General features: G+C 40.0%; 1 protein-coding gene across 3 annotated transcripts in view; it reads left to right on the forward strand.

Annotated features, from left to right (window-relative positions):
• Positions 1–25,771, forward strand: part of EYA2 (EYA transcriptional coactivator and phosphatase 2) — a 123,543-nt gene that overhangs the window by 27,973 nt on the left and 69,799 nt on the right. The window lies entirely within an intron of this gene.

Below are 25,771 nucleotides of genomic sequence, written 5' to 3' on the forward strand. Positions count from 1 at the left end.
ACAGAGGTGTTAATTTATAATGTAAATATACCAGTTTTATCATTTTAAATGCATATTGTAGCATGCTCAAAAATAGGCAAGAAGCAAACTCATTTGCAGAATATATCTTGATTCTCCTAGGCGCTGCTTGGAGTGTCCAAGCACGGGTTAATTTCAGCTTGCTGCCCAAGGACTGAGTTCAAAGTTCGTGTAGCCACGCCTCTAGCTCCCCTCAGAGGCTCAATTTTAAAAAACTCAGACTCCTTAAAGGATGCTTTTTGGGGGAGTTCTAGTCATTGAGCAACAAGTTGGACTCTCCTAGTTAGTGTAGTGTAGCCTTATTAATTTCTCTTATGTTTAGTTAGGTTAATTCCTGTGGCTTTGTTGTTTTTGGCTCCCGATCCAGATAAGTAAATCACCATTGGATGTACAAAACAGGCTGCCTGGAGCGTGACTGGCTTTCGCGCTGCCGCGATTACAGCAACATTGTGGGAGGCTTGTTCAGCAGCTACTGGCGAGCTCTTGGGGGCAGGTGGGCAGTCAGGGTCCCCCAAAGGAATTTCAGAGGACGATTAACTAGCCGAACACTCTCCTGATTATTCGGATCCTCTGACAGTTTCCCCGGTGCCGCTCCAGGCACGCGGCAGCCGTTTTAAAGTCAAAACATTGGCGCACTTTATTCTGAGGCTTTTCATGCTGCTGCAGCCTGTTTCATTCGCAGATCGCAGCTGGGAGGGGTTTTAACAACTGGCCTCGTTCTGGATCTCCGGACAGGCCTCCCTCTCCCCTGGACTCTCATCAGGCGGCCACAGGGATTTTGGCTATTGCTGGGCCATTCCCTGATATTCAAAGTTGCGCGGATCTGCAGGTGCCTGGGTTAATTCTAACCAGCGCCATTTTATCGTGACTCTGTCTCGTGCTAGGACGTTAGCAACTCCTATCAGCCTCTCATCGCGGCTATACCATCTGCAGCCCGAAGCTACGTTCTTCCTGCCAGCTACAACAGCCAGTGTACATATGTGCTTCTCATCATGGCCAGCATCGTGGAGGCTGAAGTGAATTCCCAGGCAGGTCCCACCGCCAGTAAGCGCAGCAAGCCCAATCCTGCTGCTAAGGGCGAAGGGGCTGGGTGTCCGGCTAAGGGGAAACATCCCAAGACTAAAAAGGTTTCCAAAGCTGCTGAGAAGATGGCTGAGAGGCATCAAAAGATCCTTGAAAAACAATTTCAAAAGGCTCAATCAGCACAAAGACAGGCAATAGCTCCCTATCCACCCAGGGAGGATGGGGCAGGTCCTTCCCTTCCCACTCCCCAACGAGAGGGGTCCCCTTCTCTGGCAGCTGATGATGATTTTTGTTTTTCACCCAATCCCTCTAGGGCATCTCTGGGGTCCCCCTGCCCCTCCCTGGCTGGGGAATCCCTGAATGACATGGGTTCCATCACGGAGGAGGACTCCCTGCCCCCATCTAAGTCTGGCTCAGGCCCGCCTCAGCTGTCCAAGGAAATGCAGGATGTGGTTGCATGTGTGATTTCCCAGGGGATGCGGATGGCATCCAACAGTTAGCCTCAAAATTGCCCATCCACACTGCAAATCCTAGCAGGGGCCGAACCGCAGGGTTCCAGAATCCACCAGTTAGGGAAGCCTCTCTAGCTCCTACTGGGGTCAGCAAGGTGTCTGAGGGGGAGGAGGTTGAGTAGGATGCCCCGAATCTTTCAGAGGATGAGAATCCGCTCCCCGACACGCCTGCCTTCTCAGGCTTATTCAAGCCCTCCATGTTTAGGGCTATCCTTACCAAGGCCAGGGCTTCTGCCACCCAAATGGGTCTCCCAGCTCAGGCAGATAAATCCTCCACTGATCAGGGCTCCAAGGATACCAATGGGTCCCAGGATCCAGGCCCCAGGATCCAGGCGCGGAGCGTCACCTGGCATTGCTGCGGGCAGACCACATATCAGGGGAGGAGAATGTGGCCGCGGACTGGTTGAGCAGAACTACCATCCAGAACTCAAGAGTGGCACCTTCATCCATCGCTGTTCCATCAAATGTCGCAGAGGTCCGGTCTCTCGAAGGTTGACCTCTTTGCCACTCCAGCCAACACGCACCTCCCCTGGTTCTTCACCAGGTTCCATTGCCCAGGAGCAGAAGGGACGGATGCCCTTCAGTGTTGCTGGCCTCCCGGACTAATGTACGCTTTTCCACCTCTTCCATTGATTCCACTGGTGATCTGGAAAATTCCGACAGAGGGAGCAGAAGTGTTACTTGTGGCTCCACACGGGCCAAGGAGATCCTGGTTCACCGACCTTGTCAGCTTGTCAGTGATTCAACACTGGCGCATACCTCAGGAGCAGATCTCCCTCAGCCAAGGGGCCATTCAGCATCCAGAACCCCAGTGGCTGCAACTAGCCGTTTGGCACTTGAGGGGGACCTCCTGAGGGTCAGCAGATTCTCTGACAAGGTCATCCGCACCATCCAGGCGTCCAGGTGCCCCTCCACTGTCAGGATCTACGAGGCAACTTGGTCGGCCTTCTCAACCTGGTGCCAGTCTCATCACGTCATCACCACTTCTGCAACCATTCCACAAATCCTGGACTTCCTGCAGGAAGCTTTGGACAAAGGCCTCTTGCCTAACATGCTCTGGCGGCAGACGGCGGCCTTGACCACCATCCTGTCCACTGACTCATAGCTGTCTCTTAGTATGCATCCGCAGGTTCGTAGCTTCCTCAAGGGGGCTGCCAACCTCAGCCCTCCTACAATTCACAGATATCTGACTTGGGACTTGCCTGTCGTCTTACAGTCTCTGACCGCAGCCCCGTTTGAACCGCTTCAATCCGTCGGGTTGCACCACTTGTCACTCAAGACAGCCTTTCTAATAGCCATCACCTCGGCCTGCAGGATTTCCAAGCTGGCTGCCCTTTTGGTCAGGGACGACCTTTGCATCATGCATCCAGACAGGGTCGTCCTCAGACTGGACCCAGCCTTTGTGCCAAAAATCAACAGTGTCTTCCACAGAACACAGGAGGTGTCCGTGTCCCAAGCATCCAAGGGAGCACGTGTGGCATAAACTTGATGTTCATTGTGCTGTACGCATCTACAAGAAACGAGCTGCTTCCTTTTGCAGGTCGGAAGCATTCTTCGTGTCCTTTCAACCCGTCTCCATGGGCAGAAGAGTCACTTCTTCCACCATAGGGCACTCTATAAGGGCATGTATCAAGCTGGCCTATGAGCAACAAGCCAGACCGATCCCTCCTCGCATTACAGCTCACTCAACGAGGAGCACCGCAACCTCGGCTGCATGGACCACACAAGCACCCATCGAGGAGATATGCAGGGCCGCTACATGGTCATCTCCATCTCCTTTCGTGAGAAACTACAGACTTGATGTCTTTACATCTGCAGAGGCTTCCTTTGGGAGAAGAGTTCTACAACGGGTCATCGCGACTTCCGCGGGCCTGGACGGTTCTTCTTCCCACCCTGGGACTACATAGCTTGGGTTTGTCCTGTGCTTGGACACTTCAAGCAGCGCCTAGGAGAATGACCGTTGGCTTACCTGAATGGTCGTTCTCTAGGCGCTGTGGGAGTGTCCAACCCCACCCAGGGGTTGCCCGCGGGGACGTGTGTACCAACTTCATGGGCATAGAACATTGCCATATGCATCTTCCTTTGGGGACTTATTCTTCGTTTTTTAAAACTGAGCCTCTGAGGGGAAACTCTTCTTTCACCTATCTGTTTTTGAGATCCAGGTCCAAAATGGATAATTCTTGCTTGATAGTTTTGTTGTTCCATCTCAGTAGCTCAGAGAGAAGGAAAAGATATAAAATTGATGAATGTTTTGTCAATTTCTGTCATTATTTCATCACATTATTTGTAATGAGATGGCCTCTAGTATTTGATTGATTGATCAAATTTATATACTATATAAGTGACTCTGAACAGCTTACAAGTAAAAAAAAGTCTCATTTCTCAGTCCTCAAAAAGTTGTGTGAAGTTGCGCCCGCTGTGCAAAGAAAGGGACCAAAGGCAGGAATAGAGTAATTTCATATAGCGGCCAGTTTGGATTAAAAACTGGGCAAGTTACATCTAAGTTTGGCATTGCATAGATCCAGCCTTATCATCATGACGTAGTCTATTGATTGACAATATCATTCCAGCCTTTGTGCTGGGTCAATATGAGAAAAGAAAAATAATGTGGGATACTGTAGCATGAACCAGGAACATGGCCCAAATAGCCCAAACAACTAGCAATAATTTTAAAAGTATGTTTTAATGAAAATGAAATATTATCTTCAATTACATGGAATGAACGCTTTCCTGGGAGTGAAATTCACATTACACATTACAGTTTACTCTTTTCAGAGCCCAATAAAATTACCCTAATTGGAAGCTGTGCCATATATGAATGAGTTCCACTGAGTGTGGCAGAACATTTCCAACACTTGAAATGGGTCATTGACTTTCACTGGAGTCCAGTGCCAGCAAACAAGCAATATAAGCTACGATTTTCTTAACCTCAAGGAATTTTTGATAACTATAGTTATCTGATTCCATTTTAGCTCTGAAACTAAGTGTTGGAATCTTTTCTTCATACTAGTGAAATACTTGCTTTTTTAGTTCAGATTTGTTTAGAAAGCAAGCCAGGAGGCATTTCTTTTATTATCCATTTGAACCAATATATCTTGTGGTCTTGCAAAAGAGAACATACCTTATAAAAATGGACCTATGACAAGTACAGTTGTACTTTAAAAACAAGGAACTTTTTATTTTCCTCTATGCCGTCATAGTTCAGTTAATTAAAATTTGTTATAACAAATTGACTTGAGATTGTTTTGTTAAACTGGACAATAAGCCCTACTTTTCAGAAATCTTTCTGTGCCAGGAAATGAAAGAAGCAATTTAAGGCTCACAGAGGTACCGAGGACATGCAGTTGACTCAAACTTGACTAAAGAGGTAGGAATGAATTATTTCCAAACATGGAACAGGCTTGTCCCCAAAGGAGAATTTGTCACTCTTCGTGTGGTGCTATCTCCAGGCAATGGAAACAGCCTGAAATTCCATTGCAACCATAAATATGTTCAATTGGCAGTTAACAGCAAGCATAGCAACTAAGTGTTCCGTTTAGCAGAGCTTTAAAAGAAATCCAAAAGAAAGAGAATCCTGTAAGGACAAAACTATTAATAGAAGGCAATGAGTAATCAGGAGACGCAGGAGTTTGCGGTCCCTGTTGCAGTGGACTCCTACAGGCTTTTCACATTAAGGTTTGATGGATGATTGCATATAGTTCAGACACTCAAGCTGAATAAATACAAGATAGTGGCTTTGAGCATAATGTCTTAACAGCCAGAGGCATCTTTTCATACTTATTCTGATGCTATCTATTGCAGTAAACCTTCAGTAAAATTCATTAATTGTCCTTGCATTTACACAAAACTTCTAAATAAAGTAGGCATGTTAACCTGATTGACTTAACACATTTTTTATATTTTATAATCTATGAAAATGATTTTTGAAAAGGAGAAAATTGTGGTCCCATTCTCTCCAGTGACTTCATTCTATCAATGCTACATCCAAATACAAGTATGAGTTGCTTTCTCTCCAACCTTTCCCTAAAAAGTTTTGAAAAGATCCATTGACTGTTCCTATTGCAGAGCCCTGTGGCCTATGGAATCAATTTACAATAAAAATAAATTTAAATTAGTCAGTTTAAGGAAATGTGATTAGTCAGTGCTTTTTATAATCCATCAGCGGCAATTTTTTATTAAGTGCCATCAAATCAGTTTCAGCATTTAGAACCAGCTAGATGGTCTCTATTGTGTACTAGGACAGTGGGTTATGGTAACTGAGGCGGAGATAGGAATAAAGGCTAACAAGTTCCTTTAACTCAACAAGCTAACAATGGAAAGCAGCTTTGAGACAGGCACACAGCACGCTTCTCATCTGACAGCTCCCTTTTATACTTGGACTGTCAGATGGTAAGCCAATCAGCTGTCGGCTATCTCCCGCCATTAAACAAACTTGGTGAGCATGCTCAGAACGTGACAGTCTCCATCTCTATGATGATCTAACCTGATCCTTCAGGTCTCCCAATTACATACCCATCACCATTGTAATTGAACCAGCATCACCATGCTGGTTATTACCTTAAACCTTTGGCACAAGGCCAGGTTATCTGCCAGACTGCCTTTTCCTAAAGACATCTCCCATCCTACCTGATTAGATAGGGTAGGCCTGCTCCTAGTCATTTCCCTTCAACATTGCCACCTTGTGGGACCTAGGAAACGTGATTTTTACATGTCAGCTCCTGTCTTATGGAACACTTTTACCCCAGAGGTTTGGTAGGCCTCAAGTCTCCTAGCCTTCTGAAAAGCATTGAAGACCTGACTTGTCCCTCAAATGCTGGGATAGGATGAGATGATTCTATGTTGCCTGTGCAAATTTTTGTTCCTTGTTTTTAATAATTTTAATATGGTCTTATGTTGTTTTATTATTGATACTGTTTTATTTTTAATTGGGAGCCACCCAGAGTTTGATATAAGATGGACAGCTTTATAAATGTTTTAAATAAATAAGTAAATACACATTAGGAATACTAACTCTGTCTACTGTACATATTTCAGGAAACTGTGGCCAGCTTGTTGTGTTTATGATTGATATCAAACTTGAGTTTACCATTGTGAAATGGCCTCATTCACTGCTTGAACATACAATTTTGGTTATTCTTCCACTGTGACTTCCCAGAATCCCTTCCTGTTGGCTTGTAAAGTGCCTCACTTTTTCACATGAAGATTTCAGACCTACAATTTGGGGTATGAATTAAATCAGCAGTGAGTGTTATAAAGTTTGTGGATTAATTCCAGTCTGTCGGGGCTTTTTTGCCCAACCACATACTCCTGTGAGATCTCCATTCAGTGCTGCTTATTTAGACGAGAAAAGCCTGAGAACATGGAAGAATGCCACAATTGGGTCATGTTGTTGTCTCATTTAGCTCAGTATTGTCTATGCTGGCTTCTAACACATTTGAAAGACATTAGTGTAGAGAAAGCGGGTTTATGCAAAGAGGCAGTGAAATCTCCGGAGTTTCAAGTAAGAATTTTCCCCAGCCCCAATAAGGAAAACCGGAGTCTTCTACAAGCTTTTTGCTTCTAATGTATTCCTTCCTATTAATAACTTAGAGTTAAGGTCAGAATAATTCATTTCAAAACACATATAGCCTCTTTTTACGTTTTTACAAAAGTTCCATGTTGCTTTGTCAGACAATGTAATAGCAAAGCAAAGCCCAGTAGTGACATATACAAGAACAATAAAATGAAATAACTATAACAGCTGCCTTAAGAAGAGTAAGTTAACAATCAAACTGTAGCCACTCTCATGGGTTTTTGCAGTAGAATTAAGAAGATTTGATTGTTCTTAAAGGGTATCTAGCGCCTTTAGGAAACATGTTTTGCAAGAAAAAAAACTTGTTCTCCACAATTCTCAAGAAGGCATCTGAAGACCTATATTTGAAATAGAATTAACTTACCTGGAAGAGGTACATTATACAAAGGAGGCTCTACCCAAATTATTTCAGATGATGGTTCAATGGTCTTGCAACTATCTATTTAACTATACTAGTTTTTTCCTGGGCAAATTTTAAACTGAATCTCTTGAAATTCAAATCCACAATAACTTGAAGAATTGACTCTCATTGCTCATAACTAGACCTTTCTTCCTCTTGGGAGAAACAATCAATCAATCAATCAATCATTTGAAAATGTTCCAAAGCAGTTTTTTGCTTTTTAATTTTCTTCTCATAGCAAATGGCCCAGTCTACTGAGATATTTATTGTTTTCCACTTTTGCTTCTAACACCACTGATAGCACTCCTTACTACAACTGTCCTTGAGATACCAAGAATTGCAGCATTCCTTTGACATGGTTCAAAGAGAACCACAACAATCACCATTCTGACAATTGTGTGTCTTACTCTGTTCTTGTTGTGTTTCCTGGGCAATTTCGGAAAACTGGTTGTTGTAAGCCCTGTAATGGTCTCTAGATCTATATCCTTGAGAAACAGGAGGAAAACAATTGTTGGGGGCAATATGCTGACTTTGTAAACCGCTTAGAGAAGGCTGTAAAACACTGTGAAGTGGTCTATAAATCTAAGTGCTATTGCTATTTGTGGTATTATTGAAAGATTCAGCAACTCCTTCCTTCCTGGAGGATAGTCCTTTCAAAGTAAGATCCAGTGATGTCATTTTTTTCAAAGCACTTTTTTCATCTTCACTTGTTCTCTCTCCATGGAATTAATTCACCATACTGATACCACAGCACAGCAGGCTTTCACTCTTCTAAAATTCAATTTCGATTTAATTTTTACCCTCTTCACCCTGTTTACGCATTAGCTACTATGTACTAAGCCAGATTCCAAAGCCAACATTCCTTCCTCCCTCCCAAACCCTTCCTCCCAATCCAGGTTTTTCTGATTACAGAAGTGCTGGTTCAGGAGAAGATGGGGAGATAGACTTTATTTCCTTTTTGTTGCTTTAAGGATTGTTGTTTTTACATTTTATGAATCAGTGTATAAACTACATAAGTGAAAATAGCAGACACATCAACAGCCAAAGCTACAACAATAAAATAATACTGTACAATGCATACAATATAATATAATACAATAATATATAATTAATATGTAATACAGCATAATAATAAAACATATAATTATGGCTGTAATTGCAATTGCAATATAGTAATGAATGTATTTTAGAGCGCCATAACTCTTAAAGGCCCACTCCATGTTATTCCTTTCAATTGGTGAGGATTTTCAGCAAACATTAAGTATGTCCTTGGATTTGGCATGCAGAATCTGTGCACAAAATACTTTGAAGATACCCCAGTTCTAACCCCAGTATAGATTTATAGGTGGTAGCACTTTGAATTGTCTATGAAAAACTATCAGTAACAAGGGCAGCTCCTTCAGCAGTGGGTTTACATGCAGTATGAAGCCTGACCAATGAGGATATTGACCACATTGCATCACTTATCAATACCCCGTTTCCCTGAAAATAAGACCTCCCCAGATAATAAGCCCAATTGAATTTTTGAGCGCATGAGCTAAAATAAGTCCTCCCCCCAAAATAAGCCCTACCTTGAAAATATTGCAATGCAGCAGCCATGAGGTAACCATGTTCAGTGCTTCCTGCACCTCAAAAATAGTAAGATCTCCCTGAAAATAAGGCGAAGCGCTTATTTTGGGGGTCAAAAGAAAATAAGACCTGGTCTTATGTTCGGGGAAACACGGTAACTACCCTGCAGGTACATGTTCTTACCTTGCTTATTTAGCAGAAGAAAATACTTTCAAAGGGAGGGTAGGAATTACCATTGCACCAATAAAGTTCTTACTTTTGCTGGAATGTACCAGTATTCCCTGATCTGGATGAAACCCAGAGAGATGGGAAACAGTAATTTAGCAGATTAATAATCTCTAAAGCATTTGAATTTTAAATCTTACGGCCAGAAAAGAGTGATGTTTATCCTTATTCTTAAAGGCCTATGCTTCATTCATGACATAGTGGATTGGTTCAAAGATAATGTTGTATGATAGTGCTGTTCAGACAAATGTTTCCAAAGAGCATGAAGCAGACTACTTGTTCTGACAAAAAACCCTTTTATTAATTTTCTGTGAATTCTGCTCATTCACATCTGGCAAAGTCTTTTAAGGGAGGATTTACAGTCACAGACCTTATCTGGCTTGGAGAGCTGACAGGCTGATATCTGCAAAACTTGGCAAGGAGTCTCAGAGAGTCACGAACCAATTAGTGAACTATTTGTCTCTTGCAAACTCCACTCCCCTTTCGCTCCTCTTTTATTTCTGCTGGGAGGGGCCATTCATAGTCTGACCTTACTCCCAAGTTGACCCCTGTTTTTTAGTTGTTCCCTTCATCTGGCAACTCTGCGCATGCGCACACTGGGAACAGGCTCTAGCTGTTCGTCTGCCTCACTGATGTCTGACTCTGAAGGCAATTGATAGTTGGCATATGGCTCTGGCCCCCTCTCTGCCTCCGACACAGAGCCTCATCAGAGCTGTCCTCAGACTCCAGGACTGGCCTATGTTCCTCCCCAACCTCCTCACTGTCGAAATCTGCTGCCAGCTCCGTTGGCCGCTGGCAGGCCACAACAGTTTCTTATCAAAAACAGAAATAATTCTATTAGTTGCTCAGAACATTTGTGCCATTTTAGTTGTTTTTTGGTTGCAGCGGCTGGGTGGAAATGAGGGCAGATGTTTGGAAGCAGTAGGAATAAAAGCCTTATTTCCATGATCGGTCTATAAAGGTGAACTGTTGAAGCTGGTAAGAAGGGGAAATGTGAAGTCATACTCTCCTGTTTTGCCTCCTTAGGGGGAATCCTGTGCACAAACAATGATGTCACCACCTCTTACAAATGACGATGCAGTTAGTGCTGCATAAATAATACACTGTTTTCTTCATACCACTGACTAGGGCAATTTCATTTTATGTCACCTTCCTATCCTCACTTCCCCTTGTTCTTTGTGGACTGGGCACGGCTGCCAAAAAAACATGAAGTGCCAAGCTGTGAATAATGTTTTCATTATGGTGAAATGATTTGAAACCTGATCAACAAAGCTGCCCTTTTCCTATATACCCATATTTAAGAATAAGCACGTAATATTCAAATCTAAAGCCAGTTTCAAGATTCCTGGAACAGCATCACCCCAGAGATAAGGAGGGCCCCTTCTCTCCTAGGGCTCCGGAAAGCTTTGAAAATCTGTCTTTGATTCCAGGTCTGGTGTTATGTTTATGATTTTTCTAAGGCCTCTTTTGTTTTGCTTGTTTTGTTGATTTTGTTGTTTATTGGATCATTTTAGTCTGGGATTTCTGTCTGATTTAATGCTTGTATCTGTTTTTATTTCTTTTTTTCTAGTTTTCAATACCATCCAGCGTCCCAGAGTTGGGTGGCTAAAAAATGTAACTAAATAAATAAAATAATCCCAGGGATCACTTTCTAAGAGGAGGAGTAAGGGAGAATACATACCGCATATTCAGAATTATTTGCAACTTGTTCTTTTAACAGTAAATTAAACGAAGACTATGTTTTAACAATAGTTCCAAAGAGTTTTGGATTTTTCTGGAAAGCCCCTTATAAAATTTTGGTATGATATACACCACAGGTGGTTACAAATATACCTTAATATTAGTGGCATATAGATAGATTGTAACCACTAATGATATACTGGTTCCAATTAATGATAAAGGGCAGAGCAAGGGAAGACTTGTAACACAATAAAATTTGTTTGAACATAAGCCAAAACCAGGGGTGGGCAACATTTTTTTTGCCCTGGACACTGTAATGTTTCTTCCCAATCAGGTGGTTAGGCCTTTTAGTGATGAGGTAACAACACTAGGTGTGAGGACAGACTTCATGGTCTCATTTTTAATGTGTTTGGGAATTTTAAGGATGAGAATAGAAGTGATTCACCTCCCCAAAAACATGTGAACCAGAAAAGACATTTTCTGTAATTTGAAAACCAATTGTAATTATAATCCCTCCTTTCTTTAAGACTGAAAGTTCCACATCTACATCTTTGGATGTCATTAAGAGCTAATTGCTTATCTAATAAGAAATGAATTCAATATGATTAAATTTGTTTGCCATCCATCTGCCTGCGAGGCAACTCTGGGTGACTTACAACATTAAGCAATAAAATCATGTAGGTATGTACTGTAAAAATCAAGATAAAAATACAGTTAATATATTAACTCATGAAAGTTAGTGAAAGAGGCTAAATTTGTAAAAACAACTGAAAAAGTGTTATATTCTACTTTATAAAGAAGTGTCTTCCTTGTTGTCCCACAGAAGTAAATGGGCATTGAGCTCTTTTGCCCATTTGTAAGGATAAGTGGTAACTAGGGAAGAAACAGATTACAAAATACATGTGAACATCTCTGTTATGGTTGCCAGGACCTTGGTTTGCCCAACTTAGCTGGTGTGGTACAAAAGGGAAGGGGAAAAAAACAGTTTTATTTTCAGAAATGATTCTAATCTCTACTTATGGAAATGTTTTATTTCAAGATATCTGGCCAGAAAAACAGTCACACAAAAAAGTGTAGCCTATAGTAATAGGCAATATCCTGAAAGTCTAATGGTGACGGTGAGAATCATTTTCATCAGATTGTCTTCTGATTAATTAGTGTTTTCTGATTATACACACGTTGATTGCCATTTTTTGACAGTGACAGTTAGTTCCTGGCTGGGGAGTTTCTTTTAAAAGTCCCAACTTTTAAAAAGTATGGAGTACTCAAGTGGCTTTTGGTTCTATGGGTATTATTTATCAATTATTTACTCTATCAAAAAATAAAATTTATGCATTGACTGCCACTGCCACTTCTAAGGATTGTTTGATATTTTAATACTATATCATTTTTCACTATGGTCTGGAAAATAATTTTGAAATTGCAGTCCCCTGAGGGAGTCTTGAGGGACCTTGTACTACAAGAGGTGTGTTAGCAGAGATATCCCAAAAGACTTTGCACCTATATTCCATGTCCACATCCCACCCCATGTGATTGTCACAAATTTAGGTTCTGTTTAATAGACACTTTCTTTTCTACTCCCCAAACATAATTTTCTTGAATAATTTTATTTTTAGATGATGCATAACATATAACGCCTGAGGTTTTCAGCCAGCTTCATATTCTAGCCCATGGTTAAAATATACACAAGCTTAGTTATATCCTGCATGGAATATTTATTTGAATTTTTATACTAGTGCTTTCTATGAATTAAGTTAAGGTTTTATTTTCCAGTCTTGTTCTTTCCCTACTTTCATTTCTTGTACGCATTAATTTAATGTGGGGAAATTCATTGAAATGATAACCCTTGCGGCATTCTTGAGGAATTCTGAAAAAGTGGTGAGCCTGTTTTTTCCTCCTTCTTCCTGTTGTTGGATCTGTCTGTACCAGTGGTGGGTTGCAGGTGGTACGCCCCTGTACGGGCCTGCCCGGAGCACTGGATACCCTTCCGATACAGTGCTCTGGAGGGCCCACCCGCCCGCCCTTGCTCCTTACCTGTCTTTAAACTCTTTGGCACTTCTGCGCATGCACCGTGCATACAGCGCCTGCGTGATGCTCCACCGAGCAGCTGGAGCGTCATGGAGGCATCGCTGGAGGGTAAGATGCATGTGCACGGTGCATGCATGTGCAGTGCGCACATCCGGTATGGTTGGAACGGGATCTGGAACCCACCACTGGTCTGTACATGGCATTAACAATGGAGTTCTCAAATGTTAAAAAACTGATTTGGTCATATAAGAAATGAACTATTAATTCTCATGATCTCATTGGAAACGGTTGGGGAGAAAAATAATTTTGCAATTAGATACATATTCATTCTTGTAAAGGGAGCATATTTCCAATTTTGGTTTGGTTTTACTTTTAAAAAAAACCCACCGTAAAAATGTATCTGGTCAACCTTTACGTGCTAATGTTTACACATGACAGTTACATACACAAATAGGGGCAGTCCACTGCTCAATGTAAAATCCCAGATTCAGTAACTATCTCCAAATTGGAATGAGAAGGACTTTTACGTGAGATGCTAGAGAATAGTGGCCAGCAGCATTATTGTATCTGGAATATCGGAAAAGCAGGAAGTTAATAAAATGGCCTAGACCTAAATTGTTAAACTGTTCATTTGCAGCTACTTCTGTCTCTATATGTAGGGCAAAGGATTTTGGGGGGGTTAGCTGAGGTTAGCTGTCCCCACCCAACCTTCAAATCAAGCTCAGCTGCTAATGAGAAATCCATGAGACTTGGCAGCATTATGAGTTGTTTACCTTTGGGGGGAAAACATTCTTTCAACTTTGTCGTCTGGCCTAAAACTCAGCTGTTCTTTGGAAATCTCCCATCAAAGGTCTATTCAGGCCTGACCCTTAAAGTACCAAGATCTCTTATTTGCCGCACTCAAGATTTATGAGTGCATTTTCCAGAAAAAAATAGCAAAGATGTTTAAAAACAAGTCAGAGAAATGTTGGAAATGCCAACAAGCAACAGGTTCACATTATCATATGTGGTGGACATGTGCAGAAGTAAGGAAATACTGGACTAAAATAAGAACATGACTAGAGAAAATATTGCAACAAAAAATAGAATTTAAACCAGAGACATTTTTATTGGGAATTCTCCCAGAGAAACACAAGAGAGAGGATACTTACCATATTTTTCGGAGTATAAGACGCACCTTTTCCCCTCAAAAAAGAGGCTGAAAATCTGGGTGTGTCTTATACACTGAATACAGCATTTTTTGCCTCCTGAAACCCTGCCTCCTTCACCAAAATGACTGTACATAGCTTCCTGGGGGCTGGGGAGGGCAGAAAGGAGTGAAAAAAGGACAGGTTTTATGCTCACTTTTGCCCCAGCCCCCAGGAGCACTCTATAAGCCTCCTAAAGGCTATGCATGCCCTTTTTTTGACAAAAAACAGACGTGTTTTTGCAAAAGCGGGCCGTTTTTTGCTCATTTGGGGGGGCACCCTCGAGGAGGACTCTACAAGCCTCCTAAGGGCTATTCATGCTCTTTTTTTAAAAAAAATGGGGCCGTTTTTGGGAGGTCTGAAGAGTTCAAAAACTTTTTTTTTATTTGCCTCTTCAAAATCTTGGTGCATCTTATACTCTGGTGTGTCTTATACTCCAAAAAATACAGTATTTGATTATACATGTAACTACAGCAGCAAGAATTGTATTTGTTCAAAACTGGAAATCAAATAAGTTACCAACAGATGAAAAAAAAAAATTAGACTGTGCAGAGATGAACAGGTTGACTTTGAAAATAAAGGATAAAGCGGAATCGGTGTACTTCAAGATATGGAAAAGATTTTATAACTGGCTACAGAAAGAATTCTAGAAAAGAAAGTAGGGTGAAGATACAGAACCCAGGTGATACACTATTAAATGGGAAAGTGGGGGAAGAGGGGGAAAACAAAAAAGAAAGAATTAAATATACAAGTATACATTCAAGAGTGAGAAATAAATGTATGTAAGAGAATAAAAGAAAAATTTTCAAAAAAAGATTTATGAGTGCATTTTGTGTCCATTTCTATAGGCAACTATGATCAAATATCCTGATGTATGTGATTAACAATTATTTTTTTTTATTTTTTTTTATTTTTCATCCAAAGAAGTCAAGGTAGAATGAATGATTTGGGTGTTTTCCTATTATTTGATCCTCCTAGTGAGGCTAGGTTAAGATCAAGAAAATGTCTGAGTCAGAGATTAAAACTGGACTTTCCATGATAAATACTAATTAAAAATTAAAAATATGCAAGTGTGATGGCTAAAATAAAAGAAATGTATTATATGCAATGATCCTTGTATAATGTTGCTTCCTTGGCTTCAAAGTACTATATGTATCGCTCATCAATCTCTGTCCAGAAAAAAAAAGTATTTGAAGATCTCACATTAAAGTGAGAGGTTGAAAGGATATTTCCTGTGGAACTTTTCTATTGAAGATTCCATCTTGGACTATTTAAATTTGTATTATAATTTTCTTTTCATACCATGCTAAAGATTGTTAAAGCCCTAAAAATTTAAGCACTTCAATCTGCATTTTGGCAAGAACTCTATAATTCCAGCATCCCAGTTAAGTGGTCAGTAGTTAAAACCTCTAATGTGAGAGAGTACAATTCATGATCACAGTATTCGTGTCAAATGAAAACATACTATTTATTTGGTAATTTGATCCTATTAGTTTGGGTCCAGCCTTGGAATCAGAGAACAAATCTACTCCATCAATTATGATACACATTCAGATATTTGGAGATGTTTATAATAAATAGGCATTTATATCTTCTCAATTGTCTCTTCCTCAGATTAGATTCTTTCAATTCCTTTAGGTTTTCTTTGTGTACCTCATTCTGTGGATTTCATGTTATATTTCTTGCAGATCTTTGGATATATTCATGTTGAGTTCTACCTTTCTTAAACTGGAATAACTAAATTAGTTATTTTAAGATTTCACCAGGGCCAAATAAAGTCGTACCCTGACATTTTATATTCTAGATACAACTTTCTCCCTTAATTTAATTTTTGATAACTTCAAAATTTAGGCTCCTAATTGGTCAGTCACTAAATAAACTGGAGCCTGAAATTAGAATTTGAAGTTGGCTTCCTAGTTTCCGTTAGTTAAAAGAGTATAGAGATGCATCTAGATTTGGGCATTAGCTTATTCTCATTAACTTAAATGCCACTTCTCCCTCTTGTGAGCATTATATTATCAATTAAAAAATGTCGAATGCTGCATACGTCCGATGTTATTAATGCAGTATTCACAGATACCAAGGCATGTATAATTCCTTCCAGATGACATTTACATTAAATGCAATGTAATTCCAGATGACCTGAGCATTTTATTCTGAAGGACTCTAATCAATGTATAGCAATATGCAAAGTAAACATAATTATACCACTCACAAATCAAATACAAACATGAATGCTCCCACTCAGGACCACTAGTTAGTTATTTTTAAAAAAATACAATTTAATCTTTTAATTTAAAAATTAATTTTAATTAGTTTTTAATTAGCCAAACTCTTGCAAGGATGCAAAATCCCTTGAGATTATCTCAGCTGAAATTTTGTGAGATTTTAGAGCTTGAAAAAAGATTTTATTTATATTTTGGTGCTGTACCACAAACTACTTGTAAAAAATTTTAAATGATAGGCTGATACCATTATATATTTAAGGTAGAATAGATGGGATTACCTCTCATTTTCACAAGAACCTTGAAAGCTAGAATTGAAATACTTTTGAATATGACCAGGAATTGATGGAGCCTAGATTAAGTCACTGGAGATGACTCTAATGCTGGGAACAATTGAGGGCAAAAAAAGAAGATGACAGAGAATGAGGTGGCTGGATGGAGTCACCAAAGCAGTTGGTGTGAGCTTAAATGGACTCTGGGAGATGGTAGAGGACAGGAAGTCCTGGAGGAACGTTGTCCATGGGGTCGCGGTGGGCCGGACACGACTTCGTGACTAACAACAACAAGAATTGTATAAACCTTTTTAACTGATGTATTTTACTGCCGACTCATGTTCCCTTTTCTTTGGTCTGTTGCTATTTACTTGTAAGCGTTATTCTGTCCACTGTCTTTTTGTTTTGGGATTATTTTTGTGTGAAAGAATTCAATGAATGCATAAAAATATATTTTAAGCTTCAAAATTTATTATTCCTATTCCTCTTTTAAATTGCTTAGTGGCCTATTTAAAATGACATTCTCCAATAAATATATCTGAATCAGTTCTGGTAAATTACTGTTTAGAACTCACATTATTTTAGCAAAAAGCAATAGTTACCCTCTAGGTAACTCTCTGATGCTCAGCCTGTTTGGATTACAGAGGGTGTAACTAATAAACTCAGTGATTAGAAACAGGGCACATTTAGGGTTATAGGGCAAGACCGTTTCTTTTTTAAACAAAAATACTGAACCAGTCAAATCCCTAGTGCTTCATCTAGTTAGAGAAAACCTACTGCCCAATCATTCATATATGAAGTAAATCCTATTGAAATTAGTGGGATTGATTGATTTATCTCACCAGCTTCTTCAAACCCTTGGTCATTCTTTGCCTTTTGATGTGCAACAGACTGCGAGAAAGTTGACTGTAACATGCAAATCACTATTTGGGGGCTGAAATCTTAAGACTTGGAATTTTGGAGTACAACTCTCAAACTATTTTGGCAAAGAAACATAGTAAAAAGGATATTTGATATCCAAAACTGAATCAGAAACTACTAAAACGTTGAATCGGGACTCTTTTTCTCTAAAAACAAGATTGAGCCTATTCCATATTTTTATTCTAGCAGTAGCTACTCTGGCAGTGGTTTGCTCTCCAAGCTTCTTTCAATTTAGTTTCTGAACATTTTGTTACCAGACTAGATAACATCATCAGCAGGATTTTCTTGTCCTATTCCTCTTTAGCTAAAAGTTGTTAACTGATGTAACTGATGTTATCTAGTCTGGTAACGAAATGTATAGAAACTGAATTGAAGCAATGTTGGAGACCAAACCACTGTAAAAATCTAAAACCCGAGCTACAAGTATTTTCTATTATTTCAAAGTAGCTACTTTGCCCGGAGTATAAAATGCACCAAGATTTTGAAGGAGCAAATTTTTTTAAAAAAGTTTTTGCATTCTGCAGACCTCCCCAAAATGGCCCATTTTTCACGAAAACGGGCCTGTTGTTTTGTCAAAAAAGAGCATGAATAGTCTTTAGGAGGCTTGTAGAATGCTCCTGTGGCTGGAAGGGAGCAAAAATGAGCAAAAAACAGTCCATTTTTCACAAAAATGGGCCCATTTTTGTCAAAAAAGGATATGCATAGTCTTTAGGAGGCCTATAGAGTGCTCCTGGGGGCTGGGGGAGGCTAAAACAAGCAAAAAACGTTTGTTTTCCCTCATTTCTGCCCTCGCCAGCCCCCAGGAGCACTGAATAAGCCTCCTAAAGGCTATGCATGGCCATTTTGGTGAAGGCGGCAGGGTTTTGGGAGGCCAAAAATGTATTCAGTGTATAAGACGCATCCAGATTTTGACCCTCTTTTTTGAGGGAAAAAGGTGCGTCTTATACTCTGAAAAATATGATAAGTAGAATTCTTTGGTTCCATTTGTACTTTGTATATTAATATGTGGTTGCTAAGAATCAACACTGACCTGATAGCACATAATTAATCAATACTAATAAACTATGATTTACTGAATAAATTTCAATTTTCAGGGATCATGTAGCGCATTAAGCTACAAATCATGATTTACCAAGCACAGTTAGTTAACTCAAATAATATGCTAACTAGAAATCTTAAAATTGAACACCCAGGAGTGGACCCAATAATTGAAGTGGCATCTGACCAAAGCAGAATCAAGTAAACCAATTTATTTCCCATGTTTCGGAAATTATACTTCTTTTGATACAGCCTAAAAATTCATGTGTTTTTTTTTGCAGCCACATTTCCCTGCTGGCTTATATTCAGTTTGTAATCAACTACTATTCCAAGAATTTTTTTTTTTGCAAATGTTCTCACCAAGTCAAGCATTCCTCATCGCAAATCTCAGCATTTGCTCTTTGTTTCTTAAATAAAGAATCTGAGACTTGTATCAATTAAATTTCCTTACGTTATTTTCAGCCCATTCTTCTGAGTACAGTACCAAGATATTTTTTTTTTCTAGAGCAGGAATATCAAACTCAAGGCTCAGGGGCTGGATCCGGCTTGCGGGGCTGCCCTAGAAATAGCAAAGGACTGGTCCACAGTGCTTCTGCCAGTAAAAGCAGACCCATTTTCAACTCCGTTTTCTCCGGCAGAGGGTTACAGGAGACCGTCACAGCAGAAAACAAAGCTCATGAGTCCATTTTTACTGACAGAGCGCTCAAACCACCACAGGTGCTCCTGACATTAGTGACATCAAGCTGGCCATGCCCACCCTGGTCATACATCCTATCCACCCCCCGAGGTCAAACGCAACCTTGATGAGGCCCTCAATGAAATCTAGTTTGACACCCCTTTCTAGAGTGTTTGTATTTGTATTTGTATTTATTTAGCTTGTATGCCGCCCTACTCTCGGAAGACTCAGGGCGGCAAACAATAAAAAGGGAACGGGGATACAAGAATAAAAAACAACAGTTAAAATTCAGCAACAGTCATAGCATAGGGTGGGGCTGGATAATTCAACAGCCCCAGGCCTGCCGGAACAGCCAGGTCTTGGTTGCTTTGCAGAAGGCCAGAAGGGTAGTAAGGGCCCGGATCTCAATGGGGAGATCTGTTGCCTATAAAATGGCAATATTATGCTATTTGTAAATCTCAAAAGCCTTCTCTCCACTTCTTCATCCAAACATTAATAGAAGACTCAGGACTGACCATTGTGGCACATCACTGATTTTATTTTATTTTATTTTTTGGTTTGCAATTTGATGAGGAATCATAGATGGCCCTCTTGGGTACACTTTTTAAGTCAGTTATAATGTATCTGTTTAATTGTATGCCATCGAGCCCATACTTAATTAATTTGCTAACCAGCATTTCTTGAGCTACTTTGATAAATGTTTTGCCAAAGTAAAGATATTTTACTTGTTCTTGAGAAATCATTGCTAACTTGGTAGTTAGTGTACTATTTTTAAGGTACTTACAGATCTTTATGATTTTCCCTTGAATTTTCCCAGATATTTATCATTCAGTGTTGGCGAACCTTTTCGTTACCAAATGCCAAAACAGAAGCACATGTGGGGGGGGGTGGGGAGCACCAGAAACTGGAAGAGCGGCTCCCCAGTGCGCATGTGTGCAGTGGGAAGCTGAGCTTCCGGTTTCCAGCATGCGCTCCAGTCACCTAGTCTTCCGTGCAAAGACCAGCTGGCTGGCATGTATGTGCATGCTGGAACCCGGAAGAGCAACAGGCAACATTGGCATGCCCGGAGAGATGGCTCTGCATACCATTTCCAATACGCGTGCCATAGGTTTACCATCATGGCTGTAAGTTGTCTGAATATTGATATCAAAATGGTTTATAATTTGGCTCCTCCTTTTTAAGATATGGACAATATTTGCCGTCCTTCAGTAATCAAGTACTTCTTCAGGATTTCTCAAGGATAATACAACCATACCATCAACTAATTTGATGATTAGGGGACTGGAAAATATATGAAGAATGGTTGCAGGAACTGGGTATGTCTAGTTTAATGAAAAGGACTAGGGGAGACATGATAGCAGTGTTCCAATATCTCAGGGGTTGCCACGAAGAAGATGGGGTCAAACTATTCTCCAAGGCACTTGAGGGTAGAACAAGAAGCAATGGGTGGAAACTAATCAAGGAGAGAACTGAGGAGAAATTTCCTAACAGTTAGAACAATTAATCAGTAGAACAGCTTGCCTCCAGAAGTTGTGAATGTCCCAACACTGTAAGTCTTTAAGAAGATGTTGGATAGCCATTTGTCTGAAGTGGTGTAGGGTTTCCTGCCTAGGCAGGGGGTTGGACTAGAAGACCTCCAAGGTCCCTTCCAACTCTGCTATTGTATTATTGTAATAATTTCTTCAGAACCTTAAGGTACATACAGTTCATATGATCACATAAGATTTTGTTAAAAAAGACGGACCCAAAGTAGCAGTTGATAATTTTTTTTCTCTTTTGTTACCTGTTAATATTTTGCTGCTTTTGTTATTCTTTCATTTTCATCAAAAGGACATATCTATCCTTTTTGTTACTCTTAGTATATTTGGTTAATTTCAGCTTGTTCTGAGTTTGGATGCTCCGTACCAACTCAACATTCCTGATTGTACTTTTCTTTTTTGACCTCTTCCCATTTCCTTCATCTGTCCTTCTTCCAGGTTTTTCATAGTTCTTCATTTTTCATATTCACAATTTGCAATGCTGCTTTTAACATCTCTTTCTTTAGAGAGCCCATCTTGATCTACTTTTTATATTAACTTCTCCTGGCCTGGGATCTTACTCATCATTACTCTGAATTTGTGGGGGTTTTTTTCAACTATGTTCTGTTTTACTTTTCTTAAGAACTATAACATTATAAGGTCATTTCACCCAATATTTTTGCTGCAGTACTTTTTACTTTAGTCACTAAATCTTCTCTGTTTATTACTATTAGGTCAGAGGCAGATGATTCACTTGTATCTTTCACCAATTCTGGAGATAGCACAAAAAAAAATCTAGAATATTTCATTGTGATGCTGTCTATAGCGTTGTAAAGGTCATTCCTGCATAATCTACCATCCCTCACTGTTTTTATCAGCACATGTGCAAGTCCTCCCTTTTAGAAATGTGTATAATGTTACAACACATATAGAAAAGAGACAGGGATTGTGTCATGATATTATGATGTTACTTACATCACTCTGACTTCCCCTTAACCCTGAATAAATGCTTTTGGTTCATTCATTAGTATCTTTCAGCGGAGATCAATTTTTAACATACAGTTTGCATTCTTTCTGTTCTGTTTCTGTACCTTTTTAACAAGTTGTATCCTTCAGTATATAAACGCAAGATTGTGTGTGTGTGTGTGTGTGTGTGTGTTGTATTTGTGCTGATAAATAAATAAAGGGAGACTAGTATAGATCTATTTCAAGCTATTTAGCTCTCATCAGCTAGCCATACCCTTACTGGGATTCGAATCCCAGTAAGGGTATGGCTAGCTGATGAGAGCTAAATAGCTTGAAATAGATCTATACTAGTCTCCCTTTATTTATTTATCAGCACAAATACAACACAAATGTAACAAAAGGCAACAGTAAAAATATTGGGTTTCTGTCTGGATGGTCTCTTGTGACGAGCCGATGGACAGAGAATGGAAGTAGTGAACTTCCTCCCATATTTGGGCATACCGGGGGTTGTAACTCTAAATATATATATGTATGTATCAGGCATGAAATCCTCTTAACTTTGCTACCAGTTTGGAACCAGGAGTATGCTCATATGCATAGCGTCCGTTATGAGTAGGAAGAGCCTCCTGCCAGCACCGCTACCAGTTTGAACCAGGGCAAACTGGCAAAATGTTCTCTCTAGTATGTATGTACGTATGTGTGTGTGTGTGTGTGTGTGTGTGTGTATTATATATACATTACTTTTCTTGGTAAATAACTTAGGCCAACCTTTAATAATGGTACCACAATATATTGACTAATCTCACAAAGTTTTATAGTATTTAAAGAAATAATGTTTGGGAAAACACAAAGTTAGGGGCTTTGGAGTTTAATTTCCAGTTCCATTGTTGACTCTGTGTGACCTGGGAACAGGGTGTTTCTAGGCAGTCTTCTAGAGCCAAAGGCTAATTATTTTGTACTTGCATATAAATTATGTAGCTTAATGAATCTAAATGAAACTAGATAGCAGAGTGCATTTGAATTCAATTAACTACAAACATAATTGTTCGCAATGGGATATACTCATATCTACCACTTTACATTTTATGTAACTGTTCATTGTTAATTTTCACAGCAACTTAAATCATGAAGGTTCATATTTTGAGTCACTTTACTCCATCCAAGTGTTTACCATTATTGTGTTAGGTTCTGCTAATGCAGCTTTCTCTATTCTGGTGCCTCGCATATATGTTAGACATCTGTACCCATAATTCCCAGCAAGGTTGGGGAAAATTGTAATACCAGATCTATCAGTTTTAAATTAGAATCTGATTTCAGGGCACTTATAGACAATTGTGCTCTCAACACACATGACAGCATGCCTGATTAAGTACCAATCAAAAAACATAATTGGAGGTAGACTCTGGGGGCATTTTAATACTCCTTTCTTGAATTACATTGCTACTTAGTGACTTTAATTACATTATATGCCTGTGGATTTAGTGGATGCAGATAGAACTGTAATCCATTTGGAGTTTTGTACAATTATAGGCTGCAAGTGATGAATGCATTGAAGATTATTTTTATGTAGGATAAGTTGTTGATTATGTTAAATTCTTCTTTGAAAACGTGGAAGCATGGCTGTTACCAGTAGTAATTTTTTTTACTACTGGTTCTGTGGGCATGGCTTGGTGGGCGTGACATGGGGAAGGATACAGTAAAACCTCCATCTCCCCCCCCCCTTTCCAGGGAAAGGTTACTGCAAAATCCCTGTTTCTTCCGGATCAGCTGGGATTCGAGAGGCAGAGAATAGATGGTGCGAGGCCAGTCAGAGGCGGTATTTACCGGTTCTCCAAACTACTCAAATTTTCTGCTACCGGTTCTCCAGAACTGGTTAGAACCTGCTGAATACCACCTCTGGCTGTTACCTTCAATATCTATATTGCTGAACATAAGCCGGAGCTTTTGTGAAGGGGAAGGGCAGCAGAGTGAGGAAGGGTGGTAAGGAAGGGTGGGATTAACAGCCACTTTCCATCCTGCAATCCAAAATTCAGTTCTCCTCTTTTCTTGTAAAGAGACCAGTCATAAGCATGAGATGCAAGAACAGACATAGAAGTTGACTTTGTTTTGCACTAAATGAAACTGTCTTAATGGCAGGCTTTCACAAGTGTCGACATAATTAACATTATCACAGCTTAGGGAGTTGCCATTTACCAAGCCAGACCATCGATCCTTCTAGTTCAATATTAACTATGCTAGCAGTCTCTCCAAGACTGGTTTCCTGACTATGTCTATTGATGCAGGAATATTAAACCTACTTTCATGGCAAAAGGGTACACTGTGTCCATTACAGCTCAAGCCATATGCTACAGGAAAAAAAACAACTTATACTTCTCCTGTTCCATATGTTAGAAAGGCTTCCTTCTATAGGTTAGGTGAGCCAGTCTCATATTCTGTATCCCTTAAGTCAGTGACTTTAACCTCAGTCACTTTCTCTCCTCCTCATCATTCCCTATGGTCATTGCCATGCCACCTGTTACCTTTCGACTGTTGAATGCTGTATCTTTATCTCAGAGCCTAGGTAGTCATCTGCAGCTTAGGTAGCTGAACAAAGGCCCAGAAGGGTAAATCAAAAGGTGAGCTGGTTCAGACCCTACTCGGAACCTTCCATATGCTTTTAATCCATTAGCAGCAGTAGGAACCTTTTGAAGTTTCTCTCCTCCCCTTCCCACTTCCCAGCTGTCAGCTCCCAAGTTCTGCTCCCTTGCACTGCTGGGGAGTACTCTTCTAAAAGCACAGTCATGCTTTTGCCTTAATGTTGCAGCCCCAGGGGATCTAGAGTGACGACAGGTCTAACAAATGGTGCAATCTGCTCTGTACAGCTGTAAAACAGAACATTAGATGGGATGGGATACGGCGGGGGGGGGGGATACATATTTTCCTTTACTGCTCGAATTGGGTGTATCTGTATGACTGCAGTGAAGATTTGTGAAAGCAACAATGCAAAAATAAAGAGATCCCCTAAAAATGCATTAATTTTGCGATGGGCAGAATTGCTGCAGGAGTCTGGTTAATAAATAGATAGTTCCTTTATCTGAAGTTACTCATGTAGCTTGTGTTGAACATTGGATCTCTTTTTAAAAACCTCTTCGAACATGCAGAGTGATGTTTTTCATTGTGGTTGAGTAGGTAGTTTTAATAAAATATGCCGTATATATTTTAGAGCCGAGGTGGCGCAGTGGTTAAATGTAGCACTGCAGGCTGACTGCAGTTCAGCAGTTCGGCTGTTCAAATCTCACCGGCTCAGGGTTGACTCAGCCTTCCATCCTTCCGAGGTGGGTAAAATGAGGACCCGGATTGTTGTTGGGGGCAATATGCTGACTCTGTAAACCGCTTAGAGAGGGCTGAAAGCCCTATGAAGCGGTATATAAGTCTAACTGCTAACTGCTATTTTGAGATTTGAGAGTCTGGAGAGAATAACATTCTCAGACTAACGGCAATGTATATAGCTCTCCTTTCTTTTCATCATAAATTTATCTCGGCAGTATAAAGAGAATAAAACTGGATAAGTAAGAAATGATTAATTGGTCTCTCATACTAGAAGAGGCCAATGCAATTTCAATGGGAAGTATAATACTGCAAGATGAGAGGGAAAACCATCACATTTGTCCCCATCACATGATATGACCAATGTCTTGCTCTCTGTCTGCTATGCCATATTGGTCCTTTATTCTGCAGAGATAGACCTAAGTGGGATGCAGCTAACACCTTAATTACTTTAGCAGTATGCTGTCGTCTGTAGAGATTTTTTTCTGTATAATTTGGTCTTTGCATGAGTGACTTCCTTAATGTTCAATTATGTGGATGGTAAAAGGGAGGAATGCATACTGATTTTCTACAACTGTATAAGCATCTTCAGTGCTCAAACCTGAGCTGATTTTTTCCCCCAAATGACTTTGTAGG

Source organism: Thamnophis sirtalis, unplaced genomic scaffold, assembly GCF_051295495.1.
Source record: "Thamnophis sirtalis isolate CommonGarterSnake01/CBP01778 unplaced genomic scaffold, rThaSir2_p1.2 scaffold_7, whole genome shotgun sequence".
Lineage (NCBI taxonomy): Eukaryota > Metazoa > Chordata > Lepidosauria > Squamata > Natricidae > Thamnophis > Thamnophis sirtalis.